Source organism: Panthera tigris, chromosome B4, assembly GCF_018350195.1.
Source record: "Panthera tigris isolate Pti1 chromosome B4, P.tigris_Pti1_mat1.1, whole genome shotgun sequence".
Taxonomy (NCBI): domain Eukaryota; kingdom Metazoa; phylum Chordata; class Mammalia; order Carnivora; family Felidae; genus Panthera; species Panthera tigris.
The window spans coordinates 137,912,555-137,930,860 of NC_056666.1; the positions used below are offsets into that span (position 1 = coordinate 137,912,555).

The following is an 18,306-nucleotide window of genomic DNA, read 5'->3' on the forward strand; positions in this document are numbered from 1 at the left end:
CAGGCATTAATCTTCCCGTTCTTGAAGGGGAGGAAGATTTCTCACCGTGCGTCACGCTGGGTTGGGATGAGAAGCGTGTGGTGTCCCTGGCTGGGCTCAGTCCTCCCTGGGGACCGGCTGCCTTTTTGTCTTGCAAATTATGCACAGCCCTGTGATGGTCTTTAAGAGTATTATTGTAGAAAACTTCCCATTTCCGAGTGGGTGTAAGCATGTCGTGGATATTCGGAGACTCGTTTTCCCCTGTCAGCCCTCTGAGTGTGCTCAGGGAGGCGCGCTCGTGCCGGGTGTTCCGGCAGTTGGGAGGGGAGGGGGCGGACCGGTGCCTGGAGAGCCTGCTCTCGTGGGGCTGCGGGGCCTGGACTTCTTCGGTCTCCGCTTCCCCTCAGCCAGGCCCCGGCTTCTCCCTGGTGGCCGCTTGGCCTCATTCACTGACTGGGCAGCACTAGGCAACTGTGTGATTCTGAAGATAAGCCCGTTAAGCTTTTTATCACAGCGCTCTTGGCTTCTAGCAGTGCAGTGCCTGGACCCACATTTGGCGGAAAGCGACGCACCAGGTCAGGTGAGCAGGGTGGCCTTCCGCCGTGCTTCAGAGGCAGGGTCCCTTTTCCTGTGCGTGTACGGCACTTTGCCGGGTGGGCCCTGTTAGCGCGTTGGCTGTGTCCTAGCGCCACTGTGTTCACACCTGCCACGTGTACGAAGCCGGCTTGCACGGGGCCTGGTGTGCTGCCATCTGCTAAGGGTTGTGTGAGTGGATGGCGGGTGCCTGGCCTCCCTGGATCTGAAGCTGTCCTGGCCTCCTTGGATCTGATGCACCTGCTGTCCTGGCCTCCCCGGATGTGATGCACCTGGTGTCCTGACCTCCTAGATCTGATGCGCACCTGCTGTCCTGGCCTCCCCTATCTGATGCGCACCTGGTGTCCTGGCCTCCCTGGATGGGATGCACCTGGTGTCCTGGCCTCCTCGATCTGATGCACCTGCTGTCCTGGCCTCCCCGATCTGATGCACCTGGTGTCCTGGCCTCCCCGATCTGATGCACCTGGTGTCCTGGCCTCCCCGATCTGATGCACCTGGTGTCCTGACCTCCTCGATCTGATGCGCACCTGCTGTCCTGGCCTCCCCTATCTGATGCGCACCTGGTGTCCTGGCCTCCCTGGATGTGATGCACCTAGTGTCCTGGCCTCCTCAATCTGATGCACCTGCTGTCCTGGCCTCCTCGATCTGATGCACCTGCTGTCCTGGCCTCCCCGATCTGATGCACCTGGTGTCCTGTTGTGCACTTGTGAACACCTGCCAGGACTGGTTTTGGCAGAGGATAATGGGGCCCTGTCCCCCAGCCATCGCCACCCGGCCTCTTGGAATTACATATCGTGGTTCTGCTTTGGCAGACCTAGCCCTGCCCTGGCAGCAGGGGCCAGCAGGGAGCCATCCTCTGGTGGAGGACTCGCCCCACATTCCTGCATGAAGGACAGATGGCTCCAGGCAGCTTTTTGGTCTGGGGTTGGATTTGAGTGTAAAACTGAGAAGTCCCAAATTTATTAAAGGCTTTCTTTTGGGGTTGGAAATATGCAGTAGATTTTCTATCCCTCTCAATTCTCTCTTAAAATTTAATGCTGCCATAAAAATGATGGATAACAAATTATTCCAGGAAAAATGATACTGAAAGACTCTTCTAACTATTGAAGCAGAAGTATAGACTTGGTGCAGAAATATATGTGACCCAGAAAACTCACAAGGAAATAGGAAATCATGTATTTTGTGGAAAGCGCAACCACATAATGCTGTTCCAGTCTGTAGAAAACAACAATTTTTATTCAAGATCTTGAAGTGCTGAATCTATTTTGTGCTGTTGGCACCTTTATTAACATAGCAACACCGTGCCTTTCTGGAATTCATTACGCCGCCTTCCCCACTTGGAACACTGCGGGATCCCAGCAAAGAAGCAAGAGAGACCACAGCCCATGATGGATGTCAGAAAGGTCCCATCTGATAACCTGTGTCCATTACTCACTCAAGCATTCCTTGGTTCTCCCAGCGCATCTTTCTACAGAGTTCCACCAGTACGGCTTTGAACTATGCGAACCTGTGGTTAAAACCACAGATGGATGGGCCTGGGAACCCCCCCCCCCCCATCAAAACAGAAAAAGGAAAACGCCAGTAATGCTGGTGCCAGGGAGACCCTAGAGCCAGACCACAGGCTGCACCAGTAGAGGGAAGAACAGATGTGAAAAAATCAGACACAGGCACTCATGTCCCATGGCAGGCTGAGGCCGGTTAGTGCAGGGTAGCAGTCCTTTATTCCTTGGTAGGCCTTGGGGACACCACTTTATGGCAGGTCTTTAACATACATAGTATTAAAATGACTCAGATTTGACATCCTTATTTTTATTTTTGTTTTTAAAAAAATTTTTTTTTAACGTTTATTCACTTTTTGAGAGACAGAGTGTGAGCAGGGCAGGGGGCAGAGAGAGAGGGAGACACAGAATCGGAAGCAGGCTCCAGGCTCTGAGCTGTCAGCACAGAGCCCAACGTGGGGCTTGAACTCACAGACTGTGAGATCATGACCGGAGCTGAAGTCAGACACTCAACTGACTGAGCCACCCAGGCGCCCCGTCATCCTTTTTGCTTTCTCTCCGCAACAGTGGAAATGATGGTCCTTCTGATGCCATTGCCCTCGTCCCTGGTCCCTGGTCCCTCCAACTAGTCATCCAGGCCAGGTCGTGGCTTAGGTGGAGACTGAGATCGCAGCCAGAGGTGATGACCTGTTTGTTCCTCCGACGAGTGTCACCTCATCTTTTAGGAGAACTTGGGAGAAAGGATGGGCCGTATCTATGACTTCTGGCTGGAGGTGTCACCATGACAACTCAGGAGGAGTTGGAAGCAGGCACTTCACTAATTTCAAATCTTAACCCTTCCCAGGCAACTCTGAAATCTTTTCTCTGGAGAAAATGGGCTCATTGTGAAACTCCCATTGCTCTAAGCTGCATCCATTCAAGTGCATAATTTACTTTTTGTGTAGGTTTAGAGAAACAGAGGCACTCTATCTAATACCCTTTCTCGAAACATTTTAATGTTAGCTTCTTTAGAGTGCTCTTCGACAGCCGGCTTCTCAGGGAAGAGGCCAGACTCTGTAAACAGTCCTGTCTCAATCCTGCTGTTCTGTCGGTCCTCTGAGACACGGAAGCTGCATGCCGCCCAGACAGCTGTCCTGCCTTCCCGCCTGATCGCCTTGGCTGGCAGTTCTGTGGACCACCAGATAAAGCCCAGACAGCTCAGGATGACCGTTTGGGATTGTTACCATCCAGCCCCATTCATCAGGAGACTCACGAGCATCTACTCCAGGTTAGGGCCGGGGCAGCAAAGAAGAAAACGTGGAGGCGAGTAAGGCACGGCCCTTGTGACTCAGCCTCCCAGGCATTAGACTCGAGAGAAAGGAACTCTCAAGAGCCAGGTGCTGACTCCAGAGTTGGGGGCGAGGGGGACGACTCAGATCCCTGTGTCACTACCTGTGTGGGTTAGAGGCAGCTTTATAGCACGCAGAGCTTTAAATATGGCATATCACATTATCCTCAGAACACCCAAATGCTGCTAGACTATCAAGAACATAACGTGTAGGTGCATGCATGAAAGCTTGCAGGAAACTCAGGTTGTCATCAGAGGCCCAAGTAAGAGGTGGTGGGGGGTGGGTACTGGGTACTTCCCTCTAGGCTTGGGTCTATACCCTTGAGACAGGGTCTAGATCCCGTGCCCCTTATGGGTAGGGGGTGCGGAGCTAAGGCACTTAAGTCAAACCAGAGCACCGAAAGGCTAGGCTCTTGGACAAAGGGTGAACTAGAAAAAAAAAATCCATTTGCTAGTCCTGGGAGACACCTGGAGACACCTCTGTCTCAGCCTGGTCTTTCGGGTGGGGATGGGGGAGAGATGGTCTTCCCTGTTAACTTTTTTACCCATTTAGCATTTGAATTTATAAATTCAGTGATTTGGCCCCCCACAAGTGGGATAATTAACATAAGAAGACATTCAGGCCCATTAATATTACTGGAACGTGTAGCACAGCTATAGCTGGAGGTTTTAGTTTTTCTGTTCCTCTCAGCAGGCGATAAAAGGAATAGACCAAAAATCATAGATGCAGGATACAGGAGACATAAAAATGTCAAGCGGCTTGCTTGTCTTGTTAACACTCCAACAACTAGAGGTAACCAGTAACATTCTTGTTAAGTATGTAACGACCAGTAACCAAGATAGTTTACCTCTCGGACCATGAAACAAGTCCAAAAATTTTAAAGGATTGAAATCATACACTCTGTGTATTATCTAACCATAGTAGAATTCAGTACAAAGGATGCCTAAAAAGCTCTGAGTTTTTGAAAAGTGAGCAGCACACCTCCAAAGAACCCTTGAGTCAAAGAAGTCAAAGGGAAATCAGATAATACTTTGAACTGAATGAGTAATGAAGTTATATCTGAATTTGTGGGGTGCAGATAAAGCAGTGTTTAGAGAGCGAATATATTCCTGCAAATGCGTACAACAGAAAAGAAAGATTTAAATAGTTTTAGTTTCCACCTTCAGAGGAAATTAATCTTCAAGTAAGCAGAAGAAAGGAACCCAAAATGAACAGGGCAAAAATCAATGAAATAGGAAATGGGCAAGCTATAGAGGAAATAAATAAGCCGAAAAAAGTTGGTTTAATGGAAAGATCAATAACACCGAAAAATCTTCTGCTAGGCAAATAAAAAAAAAAAAAAAAAAGGAAAAACTGGCCAATATCATGAGTAAAGAGGGGACACCACTACAGATCCTACAGATATTTTAAATATAATAAGGGAACATTATTGAAAACTTTATTATAATAAATTAACAACCAAGATGCAATGGACATGTTCCTTGAAAGCTACAATTGATCAGACTTTGCACAAGAAGATATAAGAAGCCAGAAGAGCCCTGTATCCATTAAAGCAAGGGCATTAGTAATTAAGAACTTTCCTACAAAGATGACTACAGGCCCAGATGACCTCTGGTTAATGTTCAAACATTGAAGGAAGAAGTAATACCAGTCTTACACAGATTGTTTCAGAGGGTGACGGAGGAGTGGACATGTCTCAGCTCTTGTCAGCGTAACTGAGATACCAAAATGAGACAAGGGCATAAGAAAAGAGAATTATAAACCAATATTCCTCATTAATACAGATGCAAAAACCCTTGACAAAGCATTAGCAAATTGAATCAAGTAATATGTAAAAATGACAGTGCATTGTGATTAAGTGGGATTTATCACAGGCATGCACGGTTGGTTAGACATTCAAAAATCAATCAATGTCATCGATCCCATTAACAGAATAAAGGAGAAAACCATATGATCATGTCAAAAGATGCGGAAAAAACCCCTGATAAAATTAAATACCCCCCCATGAAACGAACTCTCAGTAAACTGGAAATAGAAGGAAGCTATCCCACTGATGAAGGACATCTCCAAGGTCTTGCAGTTTACCTCATATGTAATGGTGAACTTGGCAAATGCTTTCCCCCTACGTTGAGAACAAGGCAAGAATATTTGCTCTCACCACTTCTGTTCGATACTATACTTGAAGACCTAGGTAGGTAATAAGGAAGGAAAGGAAATAAAAGGTATGATTGAAAAGGAAAAAGTTAAACTGTCTTTGTTGATTGCATGTGTAGAGAATACTAAAGGTTTATAAATTAAAAAACTAATAAAGATGCTAGATACAAGGCTAATGTGCAAAATCCATTGAATTTCTATATGTTCTCAATGAACATCTGGAAGATAAAATCTAGAGACCGTTACCATTTATAGTAACATGAAATTCATAAGAACAGCCTGGGATAAATGTAGCTAAAAATGCTTACCTTTACATTGAAAATTGCAAAACATCGCTGAAAGAAGTGGAAGAAATATGTAGTAAGATAAACCATGTTTATGAACTGAAGGACTCTTACTGTTAAGATATTCTGCCCAGATTGGTCTTAGGAGTTAATACAGTCCCAGTCAAATTCCTGTGAAGCTTTTTCCCTTTTCTTTTCTTTTCTTTTCTTTTCTTTTCGTGGAAACTGTCAAGCTTATTCTAAAATTTATATGGAAATGCAAAGGACCTAAGATAGCAAAACTTACAAAATTTAGCAGAGGAAGAACTAAGTTGGAGAACTTAACCCTTTGATTTCAAAATATACTGTAAAGCTACAGTAACCAAGACAGTGTGGTTTGAGGATAGATAATAAGATAATGGAACCGTGTAGAGACCAGAACAGTTAGGAGAGGGATGGGGAGGCCGTGTTTATAATACACATACCTGAGGAAGGACTCCTGTCCTGGATGCATACAAACGCCTGTAACTCAGTATCACCAAGACACAAATGGACACAAGATCCAGACATATTACAACAGAAGGTAGACAGATGGCCCATAAGCCCTTGAAAACGTAGGCAACATCATTAGCCACCAGGGAAACACAGATTAAACCACAGCAAAGTGCCATTACTCCGTACGTACCAGAATCGCTGAAATTAAAACAATGGACAGTGCTGAGCATTGACACATACGTTGAAAGGTCTTCTGCGGGGCTGGGGGAGATGCCAAGTGATAACCAGCACTTTGGAAAACCGGCAGTTTCCTGGAGCACTAAACATGCATCTACCCTCTGATTTAACAACTCCGTTCCTGGATGTTTACGCAGGAAAAATGAACGTTTATGTGCACACACTCACACACACACGAATATTGTGCAGAATGTTCGTAGCAGCTTCATTCACATTAGCCCAATCTAGCGACAACTCAAGTATCTACCAGCCGGGAAAAGGATAAAAGGATGACAGTTGGCCATTCAGTGACCATGTGGATGAATCTTACAAATATCATGTTGACCAACAAAAGCAAAATGCCAAGAGTACATGAGGCCTGAGTTCATTTAGTGAAGTTTTAGAACTGAGAGAGTTAATCAGCACTGATAGAAATCACAACGGTTTCCTCTGGTTTCCCCCAGCAGCACAGGATTCCTGGGGGAAGGGCAGGTTCTGTGTTGATAGGGGTGTCGATCCCACTGGTGCGCTCATTTGTCAAAGCTCATTAAACGGTATGATTAGATCTCTGTGTCCCACCTTATATAAATTATACATCAACAAAGTAAAAAAAAAAAAAAATTTTTTTTTTAAATACTGGCTAAAAATACTTGGAATCCAAAAAACAAACCAGAGTCAAAACACAAACGCAGACTAAGTGGAACACTGGGACCCCCTTTTCAAATGTGTTTTCTTTGATCTTCAACTTGCAAGTCCTTCTCAAGTAGGTGGGACAGAAGGAAAGTTCACCCCCGGCAGTGAGGCTAAGGGGAGAGCCCTCTGAGAAAAGGGCTAGTCCTCCCAGAGGGCTCCGTCCTCAGGGTCAGGCGGGTGAGCGCCCACTCCTGCCCTGCTCCAGGGCCCTCGAGCTGAGCTCTTGAGATCAGCTCAGGTCATGATCCCAGGTCAATCCCAGGATTGAGCCCTGCATCAGGCTCCATGCTGAGTGTGGTGGAGCCTGCTTAGGATTCTCTCTCTCCTTCCTCCCCCTGCCCCTCTCCCATGTGCATGCGCGTGCCCCCCACCCCCCACCTGCCCCCTCCCCCTCTGGAAGAAAAGTAACAGCCAAGGATCTAAACAGTATAATTTTTATGGTCGGAATTAACATTTCTTTACCAGGAACCCAGAGAGGGGAGAATAGGTAGACTTTGGAAGAAATCACACTGCCATCCACATCCACGCACGTGCACGCACGTGGGGGCATCCCACGTCCACACCACGGGCACTGGCAAATGCCCAGTGCTAACCACATGACGTTTTCATCTGAATAGTAAAGTTACAATCAGGTGCATGCATTAAAAATTTTCAGCACACTGGTGTGCCCTGAGAGAAGCGTGCCGTGACTTAGTGGCAGGTGTCAGACAGCTGGCTGCGAGGCGCACGGCCACAGGCCAAGGAGCTGGTCCCTGTCCCTGGCCTGTGGGTCACAAGCGTAGCCCCTAACTGGGTAAAGGCCACGTGGGGTCTCTCTGTATTGTTTCTTAGAACCGAGTGGGAGAGTGCGGCTGTCTCACAGTCAAGTCAAAAAGAAAACCGACACAGTCCCTCATTCCTGGGTAGTCAGCATCTACGCAGTGGTGTTTGTATAGGCGTGATGTTGTCAGGGCTCACCAAAGGCGAGCCACCAGCCTGTAAGCCAGGAGGTGTGTGAGGTAGGAGACGCCTTGGCTGGCCGAGAGCAGGGACCCGGTGACACCGGACGCCGTGGTATTTGGTGCTGTCCGGTAACCAACACGTGCTTTGACCTGTTGCCCCAGGAGTTACCCAAAAGGCAAGTTGGAGAAGGTACAAAATGCTGTGCCCGTGGGCCTGTTCACTGTAGCGCCTGCGAGTGAGGAGGGAGGCAGGTGGTCCGTGGGCCGCTGGTGAGCTTTTGGCTGTAGTATTTACCGGAAGACAGTACGTGTGGTTTTGCATCGTTTACCCGCCGGTTGGCTGCTTGGGAGAATAGGAGTGCGTGTGCACTCATGCGCGTGTGTGCGTGCACACACACACACACACACACACACACACACACACACCCCTTTCCCCAAGCACACTCGCGTGTGCTTATGTTACAGACTAACACATCCGTGCAAGGATGAACCCAGAGCCCGTGGGGAAGGTCTGGCCTTTGCGGGGAAGGTGGGACACGACGGAGGGCGGGATGCAGCCTGGCTTCTCCAGATGGGGCGGCTTTAATTTTTCACCCTGCGGAGTTATGTATTGCTTTACGTAATTGTGAACCCCAACTAAACCTGAATAGGAAAGCTGTCCTTAAAAAGCAAGAACAGAATTAAAACTTAAAAAATGAACCTAACTATATCTCGAGTTGGTGGCTTAATCACAAAGCCTCTCTGCTTCAAAGAGGCTTTCAAACAGTTTGAATGTCAGAGTGTGGAGTCCTGTTAGGATGTGTCTGAAGCACGAAAAGAATTACAGAAAACCTGTGAAACTCTACTCGGTAACCAGATTGTTAGTAATCATGTTAGTGTTGTCTTGAAGCTAGTCCTTATATACACGTGCATTGAGATACGTATATTGCACTAAAATGCACCTATTAGGATAAAGCCAGTAAGTAATTACGATAATGTCGTAGGAGCTAAGATTTTTAACATAAGAGAGAATCAAGCACAGAATCAAAGGAGGAAGAGCCCTGTAATCTCAACTACAAAGACTCGGCGTGAACCCATGCTGTGTTCCTCTCTTTGAAAGAAGTAGGAGCCTATCGTGGAGCCCTCTTTGCTGTAAATTATCGGCCCAGTGATGAGCCGGTGGGAGCCCACACCCCGCGGAGTCTCACTCCCTTCCCATTAGCGGGAGCTGGGGCTCCTCAGGAAAACCCGAGAGGGGTCTGGGGCGGGGAGCGTTTCAGGAGGCGTCTGGAATGTGTAGTCGTGAGGGAAGAAGCAGGGGGCCTCTCAGAGGAGGAGGAGGACTCCCAGCTGACGGGCTCCCACTGGCCGGTCGTGGCAAGACTGTCAGGAAGAATTAGGACGGCAGCGGCCTGAAGCGCCCCGAATGTGGGAGAGTCTGTGGCTTCGTCGTGATTCCTGCATAGAACCTCACCGGCTGGCCTTCGGAGGCCGCCGGGGCTTCGCCTTGTAAACAAAAGGAAGATTCGAGCAGGTGTGGTGCTTTTCAGTTAATCGCATAGTTTCTGAGGGAAGAAGTGCGACTGTAGATGCAGAGGGAACAGGAGAACCGCACTGTCACCCTCGTGAAATGATGGGTGGGGGCGGCGCTCACCAGTGGCCCCAGAAGCCGCTGGAGCTGGCTCGCGGGGGGCTCTGTAACGGATGGATCCATCCAGCAGTGCCTGGACCAGCTAATCAATCATCCCATCACAGAGGGGAGACCACAGACACCGTGTGCCTCCCGATGTGAAGCACGAAGGGCACACCCTGCCATCAGTTCTTGCAAAACACATCACGTCGGACTCCTGTCGAGCCTCCAGATCCAAGTGCCTGCTGGCAGGAAACACGGGGAAGGGGACAGAGGCCCGTCCTGCCACGGGAGCGCGGCTGCCGAAGCCAGAGTGTAAAACACCCACAGGACAGCAGGCACAGAGGAGGAAGAGAGGGAGGGAGCCCAGACATTTCCGGAGACCGGAGACCCTGGACGTCAGAGGCCCGCGTGCACTTGTTTGGGGCCTGATTGGAACAACACAGCTGTGAAAAGGCACATGCCCTGGAGATGAAGGGACAGCATCTTAGGGTCTCGGCTGGGGCCCCGTTGTCAAGGCCAGACCAGCAAGAGGAGGGCACCCAGGTTTATTTACTGTAAGTTTTATGCAGCACAGCCGCCTACATGGGGAAACGGAGGCCTGGAGGAAGGGTGCAGCCCGGTGTCATGTTTGGTTTGATGAAGCGGGGGGGTCATACGATATAGCACAGGACAAAGTGGGGGAGGCCTGTTCGGCCAGGTTCCTGTCCCTGGTCTGCAGAGACACAGACGCTCCTTTCCTCCAGGTGGAGGGAAGGGACCTCTCTCGTGAGGGTCTAATGAAGTCCCACTTGTGGTAAGGTCAGACGGTCTCCATCCCCCCCCCCCCCCCAAGCTCCTGGTGCTTGTCAGGCTCCTTCAGCTTAAAATCCATGCTTGGCCAAGGTGCCGCGACCTGGGGTGGTGTGCCCTGCCCCCCATCAGGGACGTGCTCCATTGCCATGGGGAATGACCGTTTGCACATGTGGTAATGGTCTTGTGATGAGGCTTCTAGAAATAGCCCCTAGCTCTAACAGAAACTATTTGTGGGTGAAATGTGATGTCTGGGCTTTTCTTTAGAATTTTCCAGCAGCATGTGGGCAGAGTGGGGGTCACCAGAGGGAACAGGCTTGGCCACGTATGCTCCCGGTGGACCCCAAGGGGTGCGTATCAGGGTTCTTATTCTGTGCTTTCTACTTTGGGGGATTTTTGAAGAGTCTTATTTTAAAGTGTTTGTGAAAATCCCACTCCCTACGTTCCCTCTGTGTGTGTGTGTGTGTGTGTGTGTGTGTGTGTGTGTGTGTGTGTGTAGGCCTTGCCAGGAGAGGGAGCTGGGAAGGAGCAGCAGGGCCTAGAGATGTCAAGCGTCCAGTGGGCTCATCCTGGGGCTCCGACAGCTGGACTGACTACTCGGCATATTCCAGTGCCTGTGTCATTCCCTTACTTTATCTCATAGTCTTTCCACTCTTGTATTTTCTGCCAAGTCTGGGGATTCCCTAGAGCGTGGCTCGGAGGTGAATGTGCATTCTTTTGATTCACGTTAGTCGCAGAGTGGCAAAAGTCTTACCGTCTCATTGGCAGAGGGGCAGGTGTAAGGAGGGGCTCAGGGTTGGTGGCCTGAGACCCTCTTAAACGTTTAGTCATGGGTGTGAGTGGTTGGGGGGCGGGGGGGGGGGCTAGGGGAGTCTGTAACGTAGCGCTGGAGCCTAGCCCTCCCTCGTTATCTTTATATTTATCGTTTTCCGTTTACCCGCTGTGTGTGTGCGCACCGTGCTGGCTGCTGGGGACACGCAGGTGGAGGGAAGGTGGGTCCTCGTCCCCAGAAGCTCACAGCCCAGCCGGGTGGCTCTTAGACCTTGGCTTGCGTGCCCGTCATCTCAGGAGCTTGTGAGGAGTGAAGGGTCCCGGGCTTTGCCACTGAGGGGTTCTGCTTCTGCTTCTGCTTCGTGTCGAGAACGTTTGCTGGTCCACCCGGGCTCCGTCCGCCCCGCAGTGCCAAGCACCGAGCGGGCAAGGGACACCGGCGACGCTAGGCCCGGCCGCCGGGAGCTCCGTGTTGGCGGGGGTGCGTGTGTGAGGCCCGCCGAGCCCACGTCCTCCCTTCTGTCTCCGGCACGACCTCGCGGTGGGTGGCAGTGGCCCTGATGTGTCTCCTCCCACGTGTCCAGGTAGCTGAGTCGCTGGGGAATCTCTGTCAAGGATACTGAACACCTGACATTTTGGACCAAACAAATGTCCTTGGTTGCTTTGTGGTAGGAGGAGAGTGACTCCGTTCCCCCTCCGGGTGGACGCGGGTCCTGCGGGCCCTCGCCTGGAGCTGGCAGGTGTCGGCCGGGGGCCAGGCTTCCTTCCGCTCCCTTGGCGCCTTCTCCTCTGTATACTCCAAGGATGGGACCTGGAGAAGCCACTCCTCCTACGGAGGGGAGGCAGCAGCGGCCCTTTGGGAGTGGACTCGTGGCGTGCCACCTCCCGCAAGCCTGGCCTGGTCCGGGTCTCGGATGCGGAGGCCGCCCTTGCCAGCCGAGGAAAGGGAGGCCCGAGGGAGGCGGCCGTTTGTCTCCTCTGAAGAATCTCAGTGGGAAAGTGCTCTTGCGTCGTCGGCCTCGTCATTCTCTCTGGCATGCAGGCGCTGGCGCTGGGGACCCCGGGGCGCCCTGGGCAGCGGTGGCCCCGGGGCTCGGCTCTGGAGGCGGGAGGTCTGGGTTGAGCGGGACTGCGACCGGACGGAGGCTCAGGAGGGCAGGCCCCGGGACAGCAGCCTGCCCGAGTGGGGACGGAACGCTGGTCCCCACCCCCCTCCCCGGCCCAGCCAGCCGCGCTCAGCCGCTCTGACCGTTAACGCTCCTTGGGCCAAGTTCCGTCTACAGAGAGGACTGAGGCTTTGAGTTATTAACTGCCGTGATGTCATTCCTTGCTTCAAAGAAAAAATAATCAGGACCCACAGCAGGCTGTCTTTCCTTTTACTTGGCCAGGAACGTCCTTGACAAATGTAAAAGATGGTCGAGTTCATCCGCTTGGACAGGGCTCAGAGATGTTCCTGGAGTGTCGCTCCCAGGCCAGACGGTGACCCGTGGCCTCTCGGGAGGCCGGGTCCCCAGGTGTTCAGTGTTTAAATTCGGGACATGGGAGGGGCCGTGGCAAGGGCAGCTGAGGTTGGTGGCAGAGTAAATCCGCCTCCCAATGTGGTGCTGACTCTGCCCCCCACAGCACTTCAGGGCCTGTATCATTCATGAAGTTTAAAAGGATGTCTTTGATTCTGTCCGTAGAGGAGACAGGGCTTTGCGGACAGCTCAGTCCTTGTGATGTGAGCTCCTGTGTCGGTGGTGACAGGCGCCCCTGCCTGTGCTGGGGCGGGGCCTCTGTCCTGACACCCGCCAGTGTAGTTGAATCAGGCTTTTTGCCGGGACTCTTAACCCATCTTTGCTGGCGTGCCTGTTCTGTGCTTAGGGAGCAACCACTCTCTTTAAGGGCCAGAAGCAGACGTGGGTTGTAGAGAGCAGGTGGTGAAGAGGGGCAGAGAGTTCCAGAACTCTCTCCCAACATCCCTGGAGAAAATTCTTGCCTGTGAGCTTTGGGCGTGTGCAGCTCTTCGGGGAATGTTGACGCTTTTGTTGATTATTGACAATCCGGACCAATGGTTTGGCATTTGAAGAGACCTAGGAACACAGCCCTGTACTGAGGAGCGTCTTTTTGAAGTTGAAGACAGACCTTGGTCTGGGCAGCCGTGAGCTGTGATGGTTGATTCAGTGAGTCAGCCTGGCCGGGCCACAGTTCCCAGCTATTTAGTCAAACGTTGTTCTGGACGGTGCTGTGGAGGTGTTCCTGGATGGGATTAGCATCCAAATGCAAGTCCAGATTGGTGGACTTTGAATAAAGTAGGTCACTGTCCACAATGCGGGCGAGCCCCCATCATGTCATTTGAAGCCTGAACAGAATGGCGACTGGCCTCCTGAGCAAGCAGCAGTCCTGCCTTCCTGTCCTCAACTGCAGCTTTGGTTCTTCCCAGGGCCTTGCTGCCACCCTCCCCAGCAGATCTGGGCTCCCAGCCCCTTCTATCGCGTGAGCCGGTTTCTTAGAATCGGTCAGTCGTCCAGTCTCCGTGTGTGTGTGCACGTGCGTGTGCACATATCCTGTTGGTTCTTTTCCTACTGACAGTGCATCAGCCTAAGAATAAACGCTCATTAGGAGCTGTAGAAATGTCCCAGCATTTTGTATTATTTTCTGTTATTTGTTTATTATTTTACTACATGGCTTTCAAATGTTCATTTCAGTTAGGAATTACGGACAGGCTAGAGCAACAGCCCACATCCCAGAGCTAGGAGGGACCGTGGGCCACGTCCCGTTCCCAGATCGGCCGTCCAGAGCCTGTGCCGGTCGGGTCGGCATCCCCCCGGGAACGTGCAGAATGAGCGTGATTGGCCATGACCTTTGTCATTTCACCATTTGGAATGTTCTCAGACGTGGACAGACACCTGCCAATAAGTATCTGGCGAGAGATAATAGAGATTGGCATAGAGATAATATATCAGTCACTTGGAGGCTGGCTGGCTGGGCACCAGGCTCGTTTAGGCTTCAGGCTTTGGCTGCGTAACGAAGTGTGATTTACGGTTCCGTCACCAGCCCATGCCCCGAGCCTGGGGGTGTGGGTGCGAATTTTAAAACGGCCGTGCTCCGCATGCCTGGTGGGTAATTGTGTATGTCGTGCGGCGGCCTGGCGATGAATATTTCAGAGGAAATCATAGCAGAGAGTTTGCTGGCATAGCTGAAGCCGGTGCACTCAAATCTGAGCAAAGAATGGAAACAATTCCTGTCATTCGAATGGCCTCAAAACTACATCTACATAAATACGTGTACGTAGGAAAATCTCCTGACACCAGAGGGCTATTCGTTTTTATTTCGGTGCCAAAAATTATAAGGAAGGCTTAATGATGCAATTAAAGGTGAAAAATTGTTCCTCTTATCGCAGTTTCTTGGTTATAAAAAGTATAAGGGAACCTGTTTCGTTGCCTTATTTTCTGCATTTCAGAAAGTGTGTGCCACGTGTCGGTAATCCGTGTTTGGCAAATCGTGCGGTCATTTTGAACTTCCATTCTGTCATCTCGTAAGCAAACACGAGGCCCGTGCGGAGCCTGAAATGCAGTTTTAAGAAACTCCTGATGTGCGGGGCGTCTGGATTTCTCTCTCTCCTCCAAGCAGTAGCCGAAAGGGGACAGGCGCTGCTTACCTTTGAGCGTCTCTCGGACATTAAGGCCGCTTTGAGAGAGAGCAGCCGTGCGTGCGAGGGGCCCTGCTCTGGGAAGGACGGAAAACAGAAGCACTGAGAGAAGGTCATGGGCAAGACAGAGCAGTGAGGGGCTGCCTCGCGCCTGTGCGCGCGGGCCTGGGAGGAGACGCGGGGTCACGACCCAGGGACGGGGCTGCACCTGCAGCCACAGAGTCTGGATGACAGCCTGGGGCCCCACACTGGTCAGGGACATGGAGGTCTGTGGGCCTCCACACAGAGGAGTCTCTCTGGAAAAGACCATCTCCAATTAGTTCCTGGTCTATTTCTCTCAGTACGAAAGATCTTAAATGTACGGAAAAGTATGGATAACCCTGAGGAATACCTACTACCTAGCTTGGTCGGACCTGCAGGTTATTTTTTTAAATTTTTGTTTCAGATCTTTTATTTCTGATTTAGAGGTCAGAGGGAGCCTATACCACTGAATCTCCCTCTCTTCCTCTCCAGAAGTAACCACTGCTTTGAAGTTGATTTTATCATTTCTAAGTATCCTTTAGTATTTTTGCCATACGTTTGTACGTGTGTCTGTAATCAATAATACGTAGTATCCCAATGAACATTCTGAAACTTTTATAAAAGGCATCACACTCAAAAATTCTTTTGCAATATGCTTGCCGTGTTCCACTTCCTGTTTTAATATTGACTGAATTTGGCAGGTGTAGCTGTGTTCCACTTTGCTCATCCTTTGGAGTTTCACGTTCTGTGAATGTGCTATAATTCACCATTCTCCTATTGAAAGACCTTTGAGTTACTTGGAAGTTTTTTTGAAATTGCAAACGGTGCTCCATCTAACATTTTTGTACACGTCTTCTCACATCCGCCTGTAGGAGATGCTCCGTTTAAGAAATTTCTGGTTTACAGGATGTGGACGCCAAGACGTTACCAATTTGACTTCCAAAGCGGCTGCACACACCCCCTCCCGCCCGCCACCGGCATTCGCAAGAAGAATCTCTTTCAGCTCATCTTTTCTCCCATTCTCTGCGTTCCTTGTAATTTCTAGTTTTTGCCCAAAACACATGAACTGACTTCTCACTTTTACTCGTTTTGCTCTGCGTGTCCCTGTTGCAGTGACTATGAACAGCTCTTCCTGTTTTTACTGACCAGGGTTCATATCCTTGACTCATTGTTTTATGAGGTAGTTTGTCCCTTTATTTTTGATTCTTAGGGAGATGTTAAAAAATATTTAATATTAAAAAATAATATTAAAAAATATGTATGTATTTTTCTGGGTACTAATCATATACCAGTCGTATATGCACCCCAAATATCTTTTGATAGTCTGTGACTTGCACGTTGTCCTTAATTATAGTGCCTTTGTCACGTACCACTTTGAAATATTTGTGTTGTCGAATATATCGATTTAAAGAATTTGTGCTTTATCCTTGTCAGATTTTGCTTGGTAATCCACCTTGAATTTAGCTTCGTGTATGGCGTGAGGTAGGGATCTGATTCCGGTTTCTTCCGTGTGGATAGCTAGTGGTCTCAGTGCCACACTGGATAATCCATCCTTCCCTTGTTGATCTGCACCATCACTCCTCCGTCAGGGAACACCCACGTTAGCATGGGCGTCGTCTCAGTCCTCTGTTCCACTGGCCCATCCGTCCTGTGCCCAGAACACATGGTCTTTCTCAGCCTCACAAAGCATCTGGATATCACACGTAAATCTTCACCTTATGTGCAATGTTTGGCGTTGTCTCGCTGTTCTCGCTGTTCTCGGCCCTTGCCCTTCAGTGACAGCTTTAGAATAAGCCTCGTATGCCACAGAAAGCTCTGGAGTTTTTGTTAGAAACACATTGAATTCGTAAATTAAAGTGGAAGTCAATGGACATCTTTTCAATACTGAATCTTTTTGTCCATGAACCTGTATGACTCTCCTTTAATTAGCTTTTCTCTCATGTCTTTCAGAGAACTTCTGCATCTTCTCTGTTAACCGCCTGTACTTGTGATGTGATCTTGGGTGCCCCCATCCCTGTCCCCAGTGACGGTTCTGCAGGGATGGGATCCACACCCCCAAGGGCTCCCTGCCTGCCTGTGGTTTTGGCCCGTCTTAATGTCCTTTCATCAGCTCTGCCTGGTGTGTGGGGGGGGCACGCAGCACTGAGAGCTGGGGGTCTCCCAGGAGTGACATGGGCTTTCTTCTCCACGCAGCTTTCTTTGGGAGCAGGTTCTGAGGCTGGTGTATTAGACTCTGTTCACCGGAGGCAGTGAGATCTTAGAACTTGGAGATTCCAGCCGTCTGATCCGATTGCAATGGGATGTGAGTGTTATTTTGGTCATTTCCAAGTGCGTCTGGGCTCTTACATGAATCGTCTTCCTCACCTGGAGAGATTTCGGATTTTTACAAGGATGTGTACGATTACTAGTGTTTCTCCTTGACCTCCAGAATTCCCTCTTCTCAGAATCCTGACTTTATTCCAAGTGAGCATTTCAGGAAGAAACTCGTTTTCTGAAGAAGTAACGGGCCACCACGGAGCCTGTCCAGACGGAGCCCGGCACTCACTTGTGGCTGTTCTGTCGGCCTGAGGTCACCGGGCTCCGTGCCCCCAGCGGGGCTGCACGGTGCAGGGACCGGACGCTTTCTCCGGGGGTTTATGCGGCGGAAGTCGTGCATGCCAGGAGCGATCAGGTGCCATTCCTCGGCGGTGGCCTGGAGGTCCCTCAGGTTCATCATCTTCTGATCCTGCCCTCACGGAGGCGGGGACGGGCCCCAGGGAGTCCTGCAGTTGCAAGTGACATGCTGCCTGAGTGCTAGGACGCCCTGCGAGGACAGGGCGGGTAGTTGTGGGGGCACCCGGTGAGCACGGCTCTGACCACAGTGGGGAGAGGCCCATGACCACAACAAGCGTGGTCAGCGGCTCGCCTGTGATGTGTCCGGTTTGTGCCCAGGGTCCAGACCCTGTGCCGGAGGCTTCTTGAAGATGGACGCCTTCGGCTCCCGTCCCCAGCAGCGCAGGGTTCCGGGGCAAAGCCCTCGAACACCTGGACCGTCCCAGGGGGCGGGGTGGTGGGGGGCGCGTGGGCAGAGGTGGAAATTCAGCTCTGAGAGACCGGGAGTCCTGCCGGCCGTGAGCGCCGTGTGTGGGTAGAGCAGGGCTCAGGTGGTAGACGGACCGTGCACAGGGCCTGAGGACAGCATAGCACCCGCCCTGCCGAACAGAACACGACCCGATGTAGCGAGGGCCAAGGTGCCTCCCGACCGTGGCCCCTGTGGTCAGGGGTGCTGCTCGCAGCTGGCTCGGTCGTGTCCGCAGCCCCGCGGTGTGACCCAGGCGAGC

The 18,306-nt window shown here is 50.8% G+C and overlaps 1 protein-coding gene across 3 annotated transcripts in view; it reads left to right on the plus strand.

Annotated features, from left to right (window-relative positions):
• Nucleotides 1-18,306, plus strand: part of TBC1D22A (TBC1 domain family member 22A) — a 320,332-nt gene that overhangs the window by 256,007 nt on the left and 46,019 nt on the right. The gene's annotated exons all lie outside the window — the stretch shown is intronic.